General features: G+C 36.5%; 1 long non-coding RNA gene across 1 annotated transcript in view; it reads left to right on the top strand.

Moving 5' to 3' along the window:
• The window catches only part of LOC122439274, a 105,157-nt gene extending 93,682 nt beyond the window's left edge, over positions 1 to 11,475 (top strand). Inside the window, exon 4 of the long non-coding RNA XR_006268834.1 lies at positions 11,361 to 11,475. This is a non-coding gene — a long non-coding RNA (uncharacterized LOC122439274). The remainder of the gene's footprint in view (positions 1 to 11,360) is intronic.
• The last annotated feature ends 4,039 nt before the right edge of the window (positions 11,476 to 15,514 follow it).

The following is a 15,514-nucleotide window of genomic DNA, read 5'->3' as shown; positions in this document are numbered from 1 at the left end:
AGATTCCAGGCAGTCTTTAGGGCAGGATGTGGACTGTTGCTAGGCAGGCCAGGTTTGCAGACAGTGGGGCTGTAGTTTTCTTGGGACTGGTGTCTGCCCTGGTGAGTGGAGCTGGATCCTATGGTCTCTGGCTGGAGGGTTCTGGGGGTTCTGAGTCTAGTACCTGGTCACTAGTGTGTAATGTCAGATCCTGGACTCTCTGGTAGGCAGGCTTATGTCCAGGGATGGCTGTGGGCTCTGGGAGTCTTAATGTAGCCTGCCTGCTGGTGGATAGGGCTGTAAGCATGCCCAGTGGCTTGGTCTGAGAGACCTCAGCACAGGTGCCTACTGGCTTTTGGTCCAAGGAGGGGCTGGGTAGTGGAGCTAATAAACTATAAAGAGGATTCTACAATGGCACTTGCAGGCACCAGTGTTCTGGGAAAATGAGCTTCAGAAATGGCCACTGCTACTATCTGTGTCCCCAGGGTGAGTGTTAGTCCCCTTCTGCTTCTCTGGGAGACTCTCCAAGATCAGCAAGTAATTCTGACCAAGTTTTATACCAAATTGTTGCTTCTGCCCTGGGTCTGGGAGTGTGTGAGATTTTTGTGTGTGCCCTTTCAGACTGAAGTCTCTGTTTACCCCAACCTTCTGGGACTATTGAAAGTAAGCTCGGCTGACCTTCCAATCCAAATGCTCTGCTGGCTTGTCTTCCCCGTGCAGGACCCTTGGTCCGTGGAGACTGATGTGGTGCTCAGACCTCTGTTTCCTTTGGGAGATCCTCTGAAATTGTAATTATTGGTGGTATGGGACTTGACCATATCAAAACTGCTCCCTTCCTTCCCATCTTGTTGTGGTTCCTTTTTATATCTTTAGTTGCAGATTATTTCTAGTGGGTTCCACTCTTTTTTCATCAATGATTGTCCAGAAAATAATTGTGTTTTTCATGTGTCTATGAAAGGAGGTGTGCTCAGTATTTCCACTCTGCCATCTTGGCTGATCTTTATCTGAAGATCATACAAATACATGGAAAGATATTCCATGTTCATGTATTAAAATAAGTAATATTAACTTGCAAAACAATTTTCTGAGTAATAAGAGTGTCTTTTGTATACTAATGATATGACTGTCTTGGTTGGGGGCCTCTGAAATAGCTTCAGGGTGGGAGCCAGTCACTAGGAGAACCTATCATGTGATTAGAAGGTTGAAACTTTCAGCTTCCATACCCCCTGGCTTCTGAGGGAAGGAGAGGTCTGGAGACTGGGTTATAAACACTCCTAAACAATAAAGATTTGCAGAGTTTCTAGGTTAGTGAACACATCAGCATACTCTCAGAGGAACATGCATAAAGTGGGTATGTAGGAGCTGTACTATCCCTGCCTATATACCTTATAGTATGCATCTCTTTCTTTTGGTTGTTTCTGAGGTGTATTCTTTGAAATAAATCTGCAGTAGTAAATATAGCACCTTCCCAAGTTCTGTGAGTTGTTCTAGCAAATTATCAAACCTGAATGAGGCAGGGGGAGTCATGGAAACCTTTAAGGCAGTCTTGTGAGATAGTGCCATTTAACCTGTAGGGTCTGGGCTGTCTCTGGGTAGTTAGTGTTGAAACTGAATTGATTCTTGGAGACCCAGTTGGTGTTGGTGAATTAGAGAATTGCTTTTTGATGTGGGAAGACACATCATAGATGGTCACATAGCTGGGACATACCTAAAATATATCTAAATGATCAGCTCACTACAGGACTCTTTTCCCCTAATGATGAGCAGATTTTGAATTTCCTGATAGCAGGATGCTTTACATACATACAGGTGGTGCTTCCATACAGAAGGAGATAAAATATATTCTCTAAGGCCCAGGTGAGAAAGGAGAGAGGTCTGTATCTGTGACCTCAGATTCCTTTCAATGCATAGGCTTTTCTTGTTATCATGTTGTATCTTGTACTGGAGCTCTTCTCCATCAATCTTTGCTAATATTCTTAGACATTGTAGTAGACTGGTAGGTGAAGGGAGAATTCAAGTATATAAAAATTTATCCTGTCTGTGAAATCCTGGTACCATTAGCTGCTATATATTAACTGGGCTTCCATCCCATAGAATCCCAAAAGTGAAAGTAATCATCATGCCTATAATTTCTCTAAAATACTGAGTTATTTTTCCTCAATTATATCAAAAGTATTTGATATACTTGAGTATATTTGAGTTATATCAAAAGTATAAAATTTATTTTATTATGGATGGTGAGAACTCAGTATATTCAGAATTACTTTCAGCTAGTCATTGTATTTATTATTTTTTTCTAAAATTCCACTTTAATAAGGATACAGGGAAAGTATATCACTACTACTACTACTTCTTCATGTCCATTCATTTCATATACTATTTGAATCACAAAGAAACTTTTGGTAGTCATATAAATTCTACATTGAATTTAGTCACATAATGTTTATCATGTTCATTCATCTTCCTGTACAAGAATAAAGTTTACATTTGATTATTAATACTTTTTGTGAATAGATATAATTTTACATACTAATGTAGCCTATTACAGCTAGATTTTTTTAAAAATTTAAATAACATCTATATGTATAAATGCCTAATGAAAGGGAGTGTTTACAGCTTGGAATTTTAAAATATTGATATCAATTAAGCACACGTTCAATTTTTTGATATTTAAACACAGTAATAGTGAATAATAATTGCTTTATTTCCTGGTAATGGAATAATGTTGAATATATGTGGTTTTATTTAACCAGTGATTAATTTTTATGTGTCTACTTTGAAGAATTAAGAAAATTCAGTTATTATAGCTAATTAAGAATTAGAGGGTTGTTTTCAGTACTACATGCCAACACAACTGTCTCACTGAAATTTCAGTGTCTGTCGACCAGGCAGTCTGTGCATGACAGATAAACGCAAGTAATCATTGTGCAATAAGCAGTTTTATATTTTCAGACATTCTGTGGGCATCATCTGCTTTTGACAGACAGCTGTCCTCCTCCATAATCACCCACACATGGTGATAAATGAAGCAGCAGCACCAGATTCTTTTTACAACAAACTGGAATAAAGAATTCCAAATAAACCACTAAATTAAAAGGAGAAAAAGGAAAACAAAGTCATTTGGCCATTTCCTCATTGTCCTATTCCTTTTCACACTATTATTTATCAAATATCAGTTTTCCAAAATTATTTATTTGTGTATGTTTCTTTGAGTCATAGATTACCTACAAAATAGGGTATTTCATATTTCCTTTGTGGAAATTTTCACTTTCTACTTTCTTCCTGGGTAATTTACTAATGGAAACTTCTAAATGTATTTTGACTTATGCTGAATGTTATAGCTCTAACAGACTTGATAAATTGATTTAGGACCATTGATATAAAATATTGGCTTTTATACCAGAGGATATATTAACCATAGGATGTTTTAAAAAATGATTTGGTTTAAGTCAGGTCGTTAGAGATAGCGGGTGGTACTATAAAGTAGAATACATAATTTCTTCTAAGTTTGAATTTTGATGACTTGAGTTACAAAAAATGCTTCTACTACCCCTTTCTGGATGAATGTGTACTAAACAAAGAGATTCTCAGAGCATTTATAAAGTGAGCATAGTAGTCATTTCCCTGTTGTGTATCTGCTAAGATTAGTATGTGGATAAAAGTATCCAGTAAAGTTTTTTAATGAAGCTATTCCTCATGCTCTTGGCATTGTTTTTCTTTGTTTACAGTTATCTATGGAAGACCTTATCTTCTGCTATGAATTATAGTTATTTATAGAGTTGCTTTACTCCAGTATCAACATTGAAATTTAAACCCTTTGAATGTAGAAACTGTGTATTACTACTGTATCTTTACCAATAACAAACAGTGCCTTCCGTCCAACATTGATGATAAAAAATATCTTATATATCACTCTAGGAGTATGTTCCTATCTGTTCACCAGTTTGTTAGAAGGAAATCAACTCATACACACACAACCACACATATATCTGTCTGAGATGTGACTTCTGAGGTGTGACTTTATGTTAAACCATTAGGAAAATTGAAGGCTGAATTTCTTCTTCATCTTCAAGCACACATAACAAGGGGCAAGCTCGGAGATCAACTTTACCGAGTGGTTATTATGTCTGGTGTGAGTTAGATAATTGTACTTTTCTTGCTTCAGAATAATAAATATGCTTGTGTCTGTTTGTTTGTTTTTTTCTGTGTTAAACACACAGGATTTGGAGATGGACAATAGGATGCTTTAGTAAAAGGATTCTAAACTTTTTTTAGGGGAAGAGGGTATACAAGAAAAGTAATTGTCCTGGAGGAAAGTGCCCTGGACAGAGAGCAAGAAGCCCAATGTTCACAGTAGAGGCTGACTTATTACCTTAGTTACATCCAGTAAACTTTCTGTGCCATCATTTCCTTATCTGAAAAATTATAAAGAAGATGGGTTGACCCTGAGACATTCAATGATCACAGGGAACCAAAAGAGTGAGAGTGAGATTTTAGTCCTGTTTTTAAATTGAGTCAGATCTTGCATTGTTTCCAAAGGCAGATTAAAAACTAAGAACATATGCACTGAGAGAACAAGTTGACTACTGAGTGTGGCTGTATCCAGGACTGTCACTGCATTAAGTGAAAAATATGGCACGCGGAAAGAAAAGAGACAGGAAAGCAGTACTCAGTTTTTGAAACATTGACCACTTTGCCAAAAGATCTGCAGTTACTAGCCAGCTCAGAACAGACACTCCCTAATTATTGCTGATAATTCTAGAATATCTACATTTACAGCAATAGAGCCCTTTGACTGCCATGATGTTGACAGTGGACACTTTTAAATTTCTAAGTTTGGTTAATAGTAAAGGATGGAGAAAGATATTGCAAGCACATGTTAATGATGGAATTCAGGATGAAGAATATTACCAGTAGTAAAGAGGGTGATTTCATGGTGACTAATAGTTTGCCAAGAAGATATATCATAAATGCATATTCCCTTAAAAATATAACTTCAAATATAGGAGGCAAAAACTGATGAAACTGGAAAAAGAATATGTACATTCATGATTGTAGTTGGTAATACCAATAATCTTCTCTTAGTAATTGAAAAATAGTAAAAAAAAAAAAAAAAACTCTAAGGATATTAAAGTCTAAGAATAGTGTTAACCGACTTGACCATACTGACATTTGTAAAACATCCCATCCAAAAACTGAAGAAAATGTGCTTTTCTAGTGTGCAGAATGCATCCACCAGGATAGCAGTTGTTGATAGATAGTAGGTCTGTTGTAGTATGGAAGGTCTTCAGTCATAGCCTCAAGTTCAATGATTTGCTGGAAAGATTCACAGATCTCAGGAAAGCCATTATACTAACAGTTACAATTTATTACTAAAATAATATGCTTATATGGTATCTAAAACTCTCAAAGTGAAGCAAAATAATGGACCCAGAGTGTAATATGCAGTTCACTAATAAATGTGCCCTTCTTGAGACTGACCTAAGGTTTCACCTTCTATAGGCAGTGAACATTTTCTCAGTCATACCTAATCCTGTGGCTAAGTGTTAGTGTTAGTAGTGTTAATCATCTAACACTGATTAAGATGAAACTGATCTTTGACTGTTAAAGATTGAAAAGCAATTGTTAAGAACAAAACAATCATGAAGTGATTTCCCTAAGAAATGTTTTAGCTATAGCATGCATCCGTAGTCTGTTTCTAGACTACCCTACTGGCCGCAGCCATCTTACTGTGAGTTTAAACGTACTTATAAATCCTATAGATGTCCTTACAAATTCACAAAACTGACCTCCAAAATCCACCTTCTTCTCTTGGATGGTCTTGGTTGACAGACTGAAATCCAGTATGAGACAGCATAAGGACTTGGGAAAACAAATTTCTTCAGATTAACTGTCCTTTATTGATGAGCTTTATTATTATCAATAATTTTGCAGACTTGAGTGGTTTCCCATCCCATGGGAGGAAAAGCTGTACCAGGATCTCAGTTAAAATATTTAAGGCCTTAACATATATCTTCCTTTACCAAAGGACATAAGATCCAAAATTTCTGGTCACATATATGCCTTAATGCTCAATTTTGCAGATTCTAAAAAAGACAAACCTCTCATCGAAAAGTTGTAGAACTGAACTGAAAGTTGCTTTAAAATATAAGCTATAAAAATGAAAAGATTTTGATGTTTTAAAATATAGGAAGTTTAATATTTTTAAGATGGGGAAAATGTGTTTCCTTGGCTTCAAATGGTACAATGGGATGTTTCTAATGTTCTTTCAGTGGATATGCATTTCCTCTACAATATCCAACTTTGATTTATTTCGAATATTAGTAACATAATAACTAAGTCTAAAACCTGGAAGATGATTTTTACAATTAAAATTATGTGGAAGATGTTAAACTATATTCCACTATTTTTATAATCTTTAATGCTTTCCAAACTCTACATCCTTCATGGATATTTATTTCCTACTTTTTTTTAACTGTGGTGGTGAATTCTAGTGGAGAGTATATGTTGATTTAAGTACATTTTTTCTGTTAGAAATAATTTTGGAACTCATTGCTTGAAAATGTTTATAGCAGTGACCAGTGATGACAGGTTCTATATTTGGTGCTTTGCATATGAGTCTTGGTAATACATAGTTTAAAACAAAAAAAAACTCCTTTTCATAAATTTCTCTTCTCATCTAATCTCTTATTGCTCATCCCTTCTCAACTTTTTTTGAAAGATGGGCTTGTGTTTTTAAGAGCAATTCCCCCACGTTTTGTTTTTTTTTTAAATTAAGCATTTCCCCCAGACTGGCCTTAACTTCCTTGACATGACAGAATTATTTTGCTTTTTACTACTGCTGTTTTAGTTTTGAGCAAATGAACATCCAAACTGTTTCATGATTCTGTACCTTTTTGTTTGTTGTTTGAAAATGCACTCACAGTAATTGCTTTTGTGACAAGTATATGTGACAGCTACACTATTTCCCAGAAACAAGATGTTACTTCAAGAAACTCACATTACATTTTGAAAAAAATTTACTTTAGACTTGTACCAGAAAAGAAATTTCACACATATAAACAGAATGAAATATTTTACAATGGACAATTTTATTATACTTTTAAGAATGTGCAGATTTTATCTCCATTAATAACTTTCTTGCATTCAACATTTTCACTTCATTTTAAAGAACTTTTTTCAATTAAATTGCTGTTGTTTCAAGATTAGCATTAATGTATTATACTGCTTTGTTTTTAAAATGTGCATTATGATGTTAAATTCCATCTTAGATGTTTGATCCACAAAAATTATAAAATAATCTGCATCTGTCTCCTTCCTATTCTTCTATAAATGATTGTTTTTGATACTCATTTTGCTTTAAAATTCCAGAAATATATAGAATGACATTCCTTTTCCTACTTCTGAGGAAAACACAGATTGTGTAAAAATAAGTGATTGAGTGATTAAATTATTTTCCAAACAAGTCTCATTTGTATAATCTTGTATATTAATGAAAAATTATGTGTAAACATCAGAAAAATAACTAGCTTTTCCATTCCAGTTTATTTTCCATTTAGCAACCAAAATTGCTAGCTTATCATATCCTGTTGCATTCCTATGAACCTCATCCTGTGATGAATGAGTCTTTCTAAATTTCCACTTTATATACTTGTTCTGACTTCAAATAATTTCTTCACTTAAATTAATTATGGGAAATTATGACATTTTTAAACTGTCCTTTAAGAAAACATTTTCTTAAAGGAGCAGGGTTTATGAAGAAACTGACAATTGCAGTGATCTTCAGACAATATGAAGTAAGGGTACTTGACAACAGTCCACACATGTAAAATTTTAGTCATGAAAGAGTAAAGAACACCCCAGGCGGAAAAAGAGGAAAAACAACTTGGACTGGAAAGAAGAGAAGCAGCCCTCTAATTAATCAGTTGGAGAAGACGGGCACAGATAAAGCCAGCTGTGAGTTAACTGGAAACATTGTTTGTCCTAAAGGCAAGATATGCTGCAGCTGGAGAATGCTAAAACCACCCCTTCTTTGAGTGCTGACTGCTTTATTATTAATGACGGTCCCGCATCTACATTTCTGTGCCTGTCTGTGCCTGTGCCTGTTGTTGTTCAGTCGCTAAGTTGTGTGTGATTCTTTGTGACCACATAGGCTGCAGCATGCCAGACTTCCCTGTCCTTCACCATCTCCTGGAGTTTGCTCAAACTCATGTCCATTGAGTCTGTTACTGGGGATACCCAATTGCTAAACTACCTCCATCACATGAGAGTACTCAATCCCTACTTTATCACCACTTCTGTTAATCTCAACTCAGAAGCAGCAACCCATCCACAATCTATCCCTGCTTCTCTTAGACTGACCCCCCCAAGTTTTTCAGAAGGCAGCCCAGTCCAAATAAGGGGCTTCCCTTTGCTCTCTTGTGCAATATCAGTCAGCAGTTTCTCTGGAATGTTATCTCTTTCTGCATTGAGCCATATAGAAAAAAGTGATACTGTCTAATCGATACATGACTATAAATCCTGGGAAGAAAGACAGTCTGGTAATTCTTCCCTTTTGAATGAAACAGATGTTAACAAATTCAGGGGAAAAAGAGAAAACTGTCTCTAGCAAGGTAAAAGACTCAAAGTTACAGCACCAACAAATCCTTACTGGAGGCAATAAAGAAAAAGGAAAGAGAAACTTGATTATAAAATCATTCATATAGGCTACTTAGCAAGATGGCTGGAATGCTGGGATAACTTTGGATTCTAGGATTGGCTTGGTCTTATGTGTTGAATGGTGTCCAGAATACATGTTTAAGTCAAAGCACCTGGGACCTGGAAATATGACCTTTGTAAATAGGGTAATTGCAGATGCAGTCAAGTTACCGTGAGGCCATTAGAGTATTTACCAGTATGACTGGCATTCAGTATGACTGGCATCTGAATAAGTAGAGAGAAATTTGGAAGCAGGGACTCTGGGAGAATGCCATATGATGACAGAAGCAGAAACTGTCCTGACACAGCTACAAGCTGAGGAACAGCAAGGGGTGTGGCCACCACTTGGATGCTAGGACGGGGCAAGAATGGGTTCTATCCAGAGTTTCAGGAGAAACAAGCATGGCTCTGTGGACCTCATCATTTTGAACTGCTGACCTTCAAGACTGCAAGAGAATACATTTCTGTTGCTTTAAGATGCCCAATTTGTGGCACTTTCTTAGGACAACCCTGGGAAACTAACAGAGCTTTTGATACTGGGAAGTGGAGAAGCGCTGGTGTCAGAAATAACTAAAAATGTGGAAGTGGCTTGGAATTAGGTAGCAGGTAGAGGGTGAAAGTATTTGGAGCACTTGATAGTGAAAACCTAGATTTTCCTGTAGAGACTTTTGATAGAAATATATCTGATAAGCAGTTAATATCCAAAATATAGAAATAACTCATACAACTCATACAATAGCAAAAAAAAAAAAAAAAACACCCCACAAAAATTTGATTAAAAAATAAGAGAATTTTAATAGACTTTTTTTTTCCCCAAAGAATATATACAGATGACCAACAGGTACATGAAAAGCTGTTCAACATCACCAGTCATCAATGAATGATAATTAAATCCATTAGAATGGCTATTATCAAAAAGACAAAATGACAAATGTTGGTGAGGATGTGGAAGGCTATGGGACCTTTGTGCACTGTTGATGGAACTGTAAATTGGTATAGCAATTAAAGCAAACAGTACAGAGACTTTTTGAAAAGTTAAAAATAGAACTACCCTATGAGTCACCAATTTATCCAATGGGTATTTATCCAATGAAAATTAAAGCACTAACTAAAGTATATGCACCTCCATGTTCATTGCAGTGTTATTTACAATAGCCAAGATATGGAAACAGCCTAAGTGTCCACTGATGTATATATGGATAAAGGAAATGTATATATTTATACAATGGAATATTGACAGCCATAAAGAGAAGGAAATCTTGCCTTTTGCAATAACATGGAGAAACTTGAGACCATTATGCTAAGTAAAATAATTCTCACACAAAAAATAAAATAATGTATGATTTCATTATTCTTATATGCAGAATCTAGAAACAACAGCCAAAAAAAAAAAAAAAAAAAACCACCAAAAACAAACTTAGTGATACAGAGAACAGATTGGTGGTTGCTAGGTTGCTATAACCAGGGAGTGGGCGAAGAAGGTAAAGATGGTCAAAAGGTACAAACTTCCAGTTACAAAATAAATAAATTGTTTAGTCAGGCCACCCAAGATGGCTGTTCTCTTGCTCTCTGTACATCCCCTCCTAGACCAGTGCCTGTTTCACTTACACCCTACTCACATGACTGATCTTCCTACATATATGCTCCAGGCCTCAACTCAAAGGGGTATGGAAGGGTGTGCCCCTCTACTGGTTTCCCTGGTAACTAATGAGCTCACTTGATGTCGACCCCCCTATAACTGATAGTCTTCCTTCCCCCACCTAGCAAAGACCGCCACTGCCACTGTCTGTCTACATTAGAAACAAGGCTAGGATGCCGACTGTTACCATTTTTAGTGACACAGAAACAATTCTAACAGTGGTGTAAGTCTTTTTCCTGTAAGTCAGCCTTTCCTTAAATTCCATAAATTCCTGTTAGCATCTAACACAGTGGATCTCAAGGTGTGGTTTCATGGTTGGCAGCATTAGAATCCTCTGAGAACTTGTTAGAATTGCAAATTCTTTTGCTTCATCCCAGATGAGCTAAATCAAAACACTACGTGTGGATCTCATCAAACGTGTGGAACAAGCCTGTCCTGTGAACTGGTTTCACACAGGTTTTAGAACAACTGTTCTATTACCACCATACACCAGTGCAAGAGTAAAAGGGGAGAATCTAGTGGGGGAAACGGAGAAGTGACAGCCTGCAGGATTGCTGTTTCTTTTTAAGAATAAGACATAGGGGCAAAGGAAGTGGAAACAATGAGTGGTAAAGTACTGGGTCCAATAATTTAGTCAACCACACTTCCACTAGACTGTCAGGCTCATGATGGGAAAAGTCCAGGATCTCTTGTTGACTATATTTTTCATGGTGCTTAGAATAACGTCTGGCACACAGTAAGCTCCCTCAAGTATCTGTTCAGTTGTTTAGTTGCTAAGTTGTGTCCGACTCTCTTGCAACTCCATGGACTGTGTAGCCCACCAGAATCCTCTGTTCATGGTATTTTCAGGCAAGAATACTGGAGTAGGTTGCCACTTCCTACTACAGTGGATCTTCCCGACCCAGGGATCAAACCCATGTCTCATTATTGGCAGGTGGATTCTTTACTGCTGAGCCACCAGGGAAGCCCATTTGCTAAATAAAGGCAAAGAGTTTTGCAAATAATGCAGGCTACTCATGTATTTTCAATACAAATGATTTTTTAGGAAATAGTCCAAATCTCTGGCTGCACAGAGGAGGGAAGACCAGAATGAATGAATGAATGCTTTCTCAGGAAACAGATCTGAGAAAAGAGAACCTTGAAGGAGCTGTGATCCCAGCATGTGACTTTCTTCTCTGAAATTCAGCAAGATGTATGACTCATCAGCCTTGGAAGGAATTAGAGAAGGTATGGAAGACATTAAGATTTTTATTTTAATGTAATCCTTAAAGCATCCAAATCCTTAATGTATCCAAAATCCTGTGGTAGGTGTTTTTTTAGTTTTTTAGTTGTTGGATTAAAAATGTTTTGAAAAGATGTCTGAAGATTAATTGACATAAAAATAACAGCACTTATGCAGACTGTACTTTTAAAGTTCTATTTTATTTATACACTCATGAAACAGTCACCACAATTAGGATAATGAATACTACATCTCAAAAGTTCTCTTGTGCCCTTTTGTAATCAGTCCCTCTAATTCATCTCTGCACTTCCCCATGCCCAGACAAACATTTTTATCTATTCTATCACTATAGATAGAATTTCTAGAATTTTATGTAAATGAAATCATAGAGTATGTGCTTTCTTTGGTTTATTTTAATACTTTGTCTCATAATTTGTGATTCATTCACACTGTCTTGTGCATATAGCCAATTCCTTTTTATAGGGAAATAGTATTTCATTACATGGATTTATCAGAATTTGTTCGTTTACCTTTGTTGGATATTTGGTTTATTTCTAGTTTGGGGACAGTTGTAAATAGAGGTGCCATAAACATTCATAAACAAGTCTTTTTGTGACAAATGCTTTCATTTATCCTGAGTAAGTATCTTAAATTTTTATTTATGTATTTTTGGCTGTGGGGGCTACTCTCCAGCCATGGTGTGTGGGCTTCTCATTTCAGTGGCTTCTCCTGTTGGGGAACACGGGCTCAGTAGTTTGGGCACACGGGCTCAGTTGCCCCACAGCAAGTGGACTCTTCCCGGAGCAGAGATGAACCCACGTTCCCTGCATTGGCAGCTGCCGGATTCGTAACCAGACTGCCAGGGAAGTCCCTGAGTAAGTACCTTAAAGTGGATATATATATATATTTACATATGTTTTATGTTTCACTTTTTAAGAAACTGCTAAAAATATTTTACAATTTGTTTTTTTACCATTTTTTTAAATTCCACAATATTTGAGAATTTAAGTTTCTTGAAATTCCCACTAGCACTTAGGACGAGCACTTTAAAAATATATATTATTCTAACAGGTGTGTACTATTATATCATTGTAGTTAGGCACATTTTCTTAACTACTATTTATGTTGAGCATCTTTTCACTTGGGTATTTGTGAATTGGTATCTACTTTGGTGAAATATAGGTTTAAATATTTTGCCCATTTGTTAAGTTTTAAGAGTCATATGTTCTAGACGGAAGTAGTTTATCAGATACACAACCTAAACTGTTTTTAACAGTCTTTGTTTTTCATAGTCATCTTATTTTTCATTTTGTAGCAATGTTTGTGAGGAAGTTCTTAATTTTGATCGTGTTCAGTTTATAAATTGGGCTGATTTTGCTTCTATTACAGGCCATAGTTTGATGCTTCTGTGCATGCCTGAGGATATTTTTGTTGGATGCTAGACTGTGGATTTTGCATTCTTAGGTACTGCATATTTTTGTATTCCTATAAATTCCTATAAATATCCTTAAATATATTTAAGTTGTGGGATGTAGTTAAGTTACTTGGAAACATTTTGATCTTTTGGGATTAGCTTACATTTTGTTAGGTGGGAATAGGGAAGTGGTTTGTTTAGGGGTAATTTTATTTCAATTGTGAAGCATGATTCTTCTGGGTTCTCTACTTCTGCCTCCTGAATTATATATATAAGTTTTCTACACTGACTAGGGATTTTGTTCCTTGAGTATTTTTAGGTAGTTTTTTCCTGCGTGTTCACATGTATGGTGACCCTCTGGAGATCAGCATCTTTTCTGTATTTGGTACTCTACCATGAATTCTAGGAGAAGGCAATGACACCCCACTCCAGTACTCTTGCCTGGAAAATCCTGTGGACGGAGGAGACTGGTGGGCTACAGTCCATGAGGTCGCTAAGAGTTGGACACGACTGAGCGACTTCACTTTCACTTTTCACTTTCATGCATTGGAGAAGGAAATGGCAACCCACTCCAGTGTTCCTGCCTGGAGGATCCCAGGGACGGGGGAGCCTGGTGGGTTGCTGTCTATGGGGTCGCACAGAGTTGGACACGACTTAGCAGCAGCAGCAGCTGTGAATTCTAGCTGCCGCGGCCAAGACTTCCAAATCCGAAAGCCCAGCTGAGGGACAGTATTGGGCCCTGCCTCTTCCCTGTGTGGTTCTTCTTCCCTGTTCTGTGACCACTGCCATGCTCTTCAGAAGGCAGTAAGCTGGGAAAATCAAAGAGACTCTTTCATTTGTTTATCATATCTCTGGAATCATTGGCGATATATGTTTTGAAAACCTTTGTTTATATATATTTTTTCTATATGCTTTTCAGGCAAAAGGGTAAATATGATAACTGTTACATTTTGCTTCCCAAAGCAGAAGACCTACTGAATTTCTAATATTAAAAATAAGAGGAATCATAGGGACTGATAAGCCTTATATATCATTTTGTGGTATTAATTACATGCTGTCTTGTTTAACTATAACTCCTTTAACAAAGATAATACAGTGAGTGATACTAAGTCTTTTATATAAATATATGTAAATTAAATAGTTGCTGTTTAATTTGGTAACCATGGAATTTTATTAGGGGTCTTGACCTTAATCACAAAATATACGTTTCTGATAAAATATGTAATAGGAAACAATGCATTTGGATTAGAACTTTTAAAAATTCATCATGCCTCTCCAATGATATAATTCTTTATAAACATGAGGTCTGCTGGAAGAAACAGTATCATATGGATCACAAGTACTTAGGAAAGCCTAAAGAGAACAAATCGAGATTTAAACTAACCCTAAAATGTGTGATATGGACAATTCAGTAGTTCTTTTCATACCATTTTCCTTGTGGTGTATGAGCGTGAACATCCTCTGGCACAGAGCTTTCCAATGTCACAGCATGCAGTGGGTACATGGACATGTCTGAGATTTTGATATCTGGAACTGTTTTCATGGTCTGATAGAGTCTGAGGAGGCTGAAATGTATAGAATTCCCTCTAGCCACAATCAGCATCAGCTTTCCACACTGTGCCCTACAAATATAGTGCTGTGATGCAGAAAGGTTAGAACACACTGCTCTAGCAGCTATGAGTTTCTGTTTGTTTCATCTTCCATAATACCATGCTCAGTTTACAAATTTGTGTTGCTTTCTTTACTTCAAGGGATGGCTGACTTGCCTAGAAAAGGAATGCAGCCAGTGAAAAGAAGGGGCTTTCTTCGACTGTCTTTATTTCTGAAATCTATTGCCTTGGGGAAACTTTATTGTTAAAATGAAAATACCATGTATGCGGTTTTACTAGTACATATCTACAATTGTAGAGTTCAAAAACACTTGGTGATGTAAATCAATACTGCGTATACTTTGTAAAAGTGAATCTCATCTTCTAAAATGTCCTTAAGAGAATGTGTTCATTTTATGACAGATATTACAGCCTTTGCAAATACTAAGCAGATGACTCTGATACCCATTTAAATTACCTGTCCTGTACTTTGGCTTCCCCTTGAGAAATCCGTTCATAAGATGTAGTTTGCATTTTAGTAAAGAAGAAAGCTTCAATCATGGTACTTGGGGAGTGAAAGGACTTTATTATTCAGCCTGTGTACATTTTCCAAATTTAAGAGTCTGGTGGAGTAGGTGTTCCATGCTGCATTTCACAAGTTCTAGCTGTGCTCTGTTTACAGATGTGGTCTACAGCACTTAAAGGGGCCAACTTTTTTTTGTTTTTCCATTTGGATTAGAATTTGTTCTCATCGGATCAAGAGATTTTAAGTTTTTGCATCATTTTATCTAGGAAGGGAAAGGAAGCTAAGAGAACAAACTGAACCAGAGGTATTGAGATAGTTTCAATTTCTACCTATACCTTTTGATATTGTAATTAGACTTCTTACCTGTGGGTTTGCCCGGTATTGTGAAATTTACCATCTCACTTTTCACCTGAGTTTTGATACTGAATGAATAGCAGAAATGGAAAAG

The sequence above is a fragment of the Cervus canadensis genome, chromosome 4, assembly GCF_019320065.1.
Source record: "Cervus canadensis isolate Bull #8, Minnesota chromosome 4, ASM1932006v1, whole genome shotgun sequence".
Classification (NCBI taxonomy): Eukaryota; Metazoa; Chordata; class Mammalia; order Artiodactyla; family Cervidae; genus Cervus; species Cervus canadensis.
Note: the sequence above shows the minus strand (reverse complement) of the source record. Positions and strands in the feature narration are given on the sequence as shown.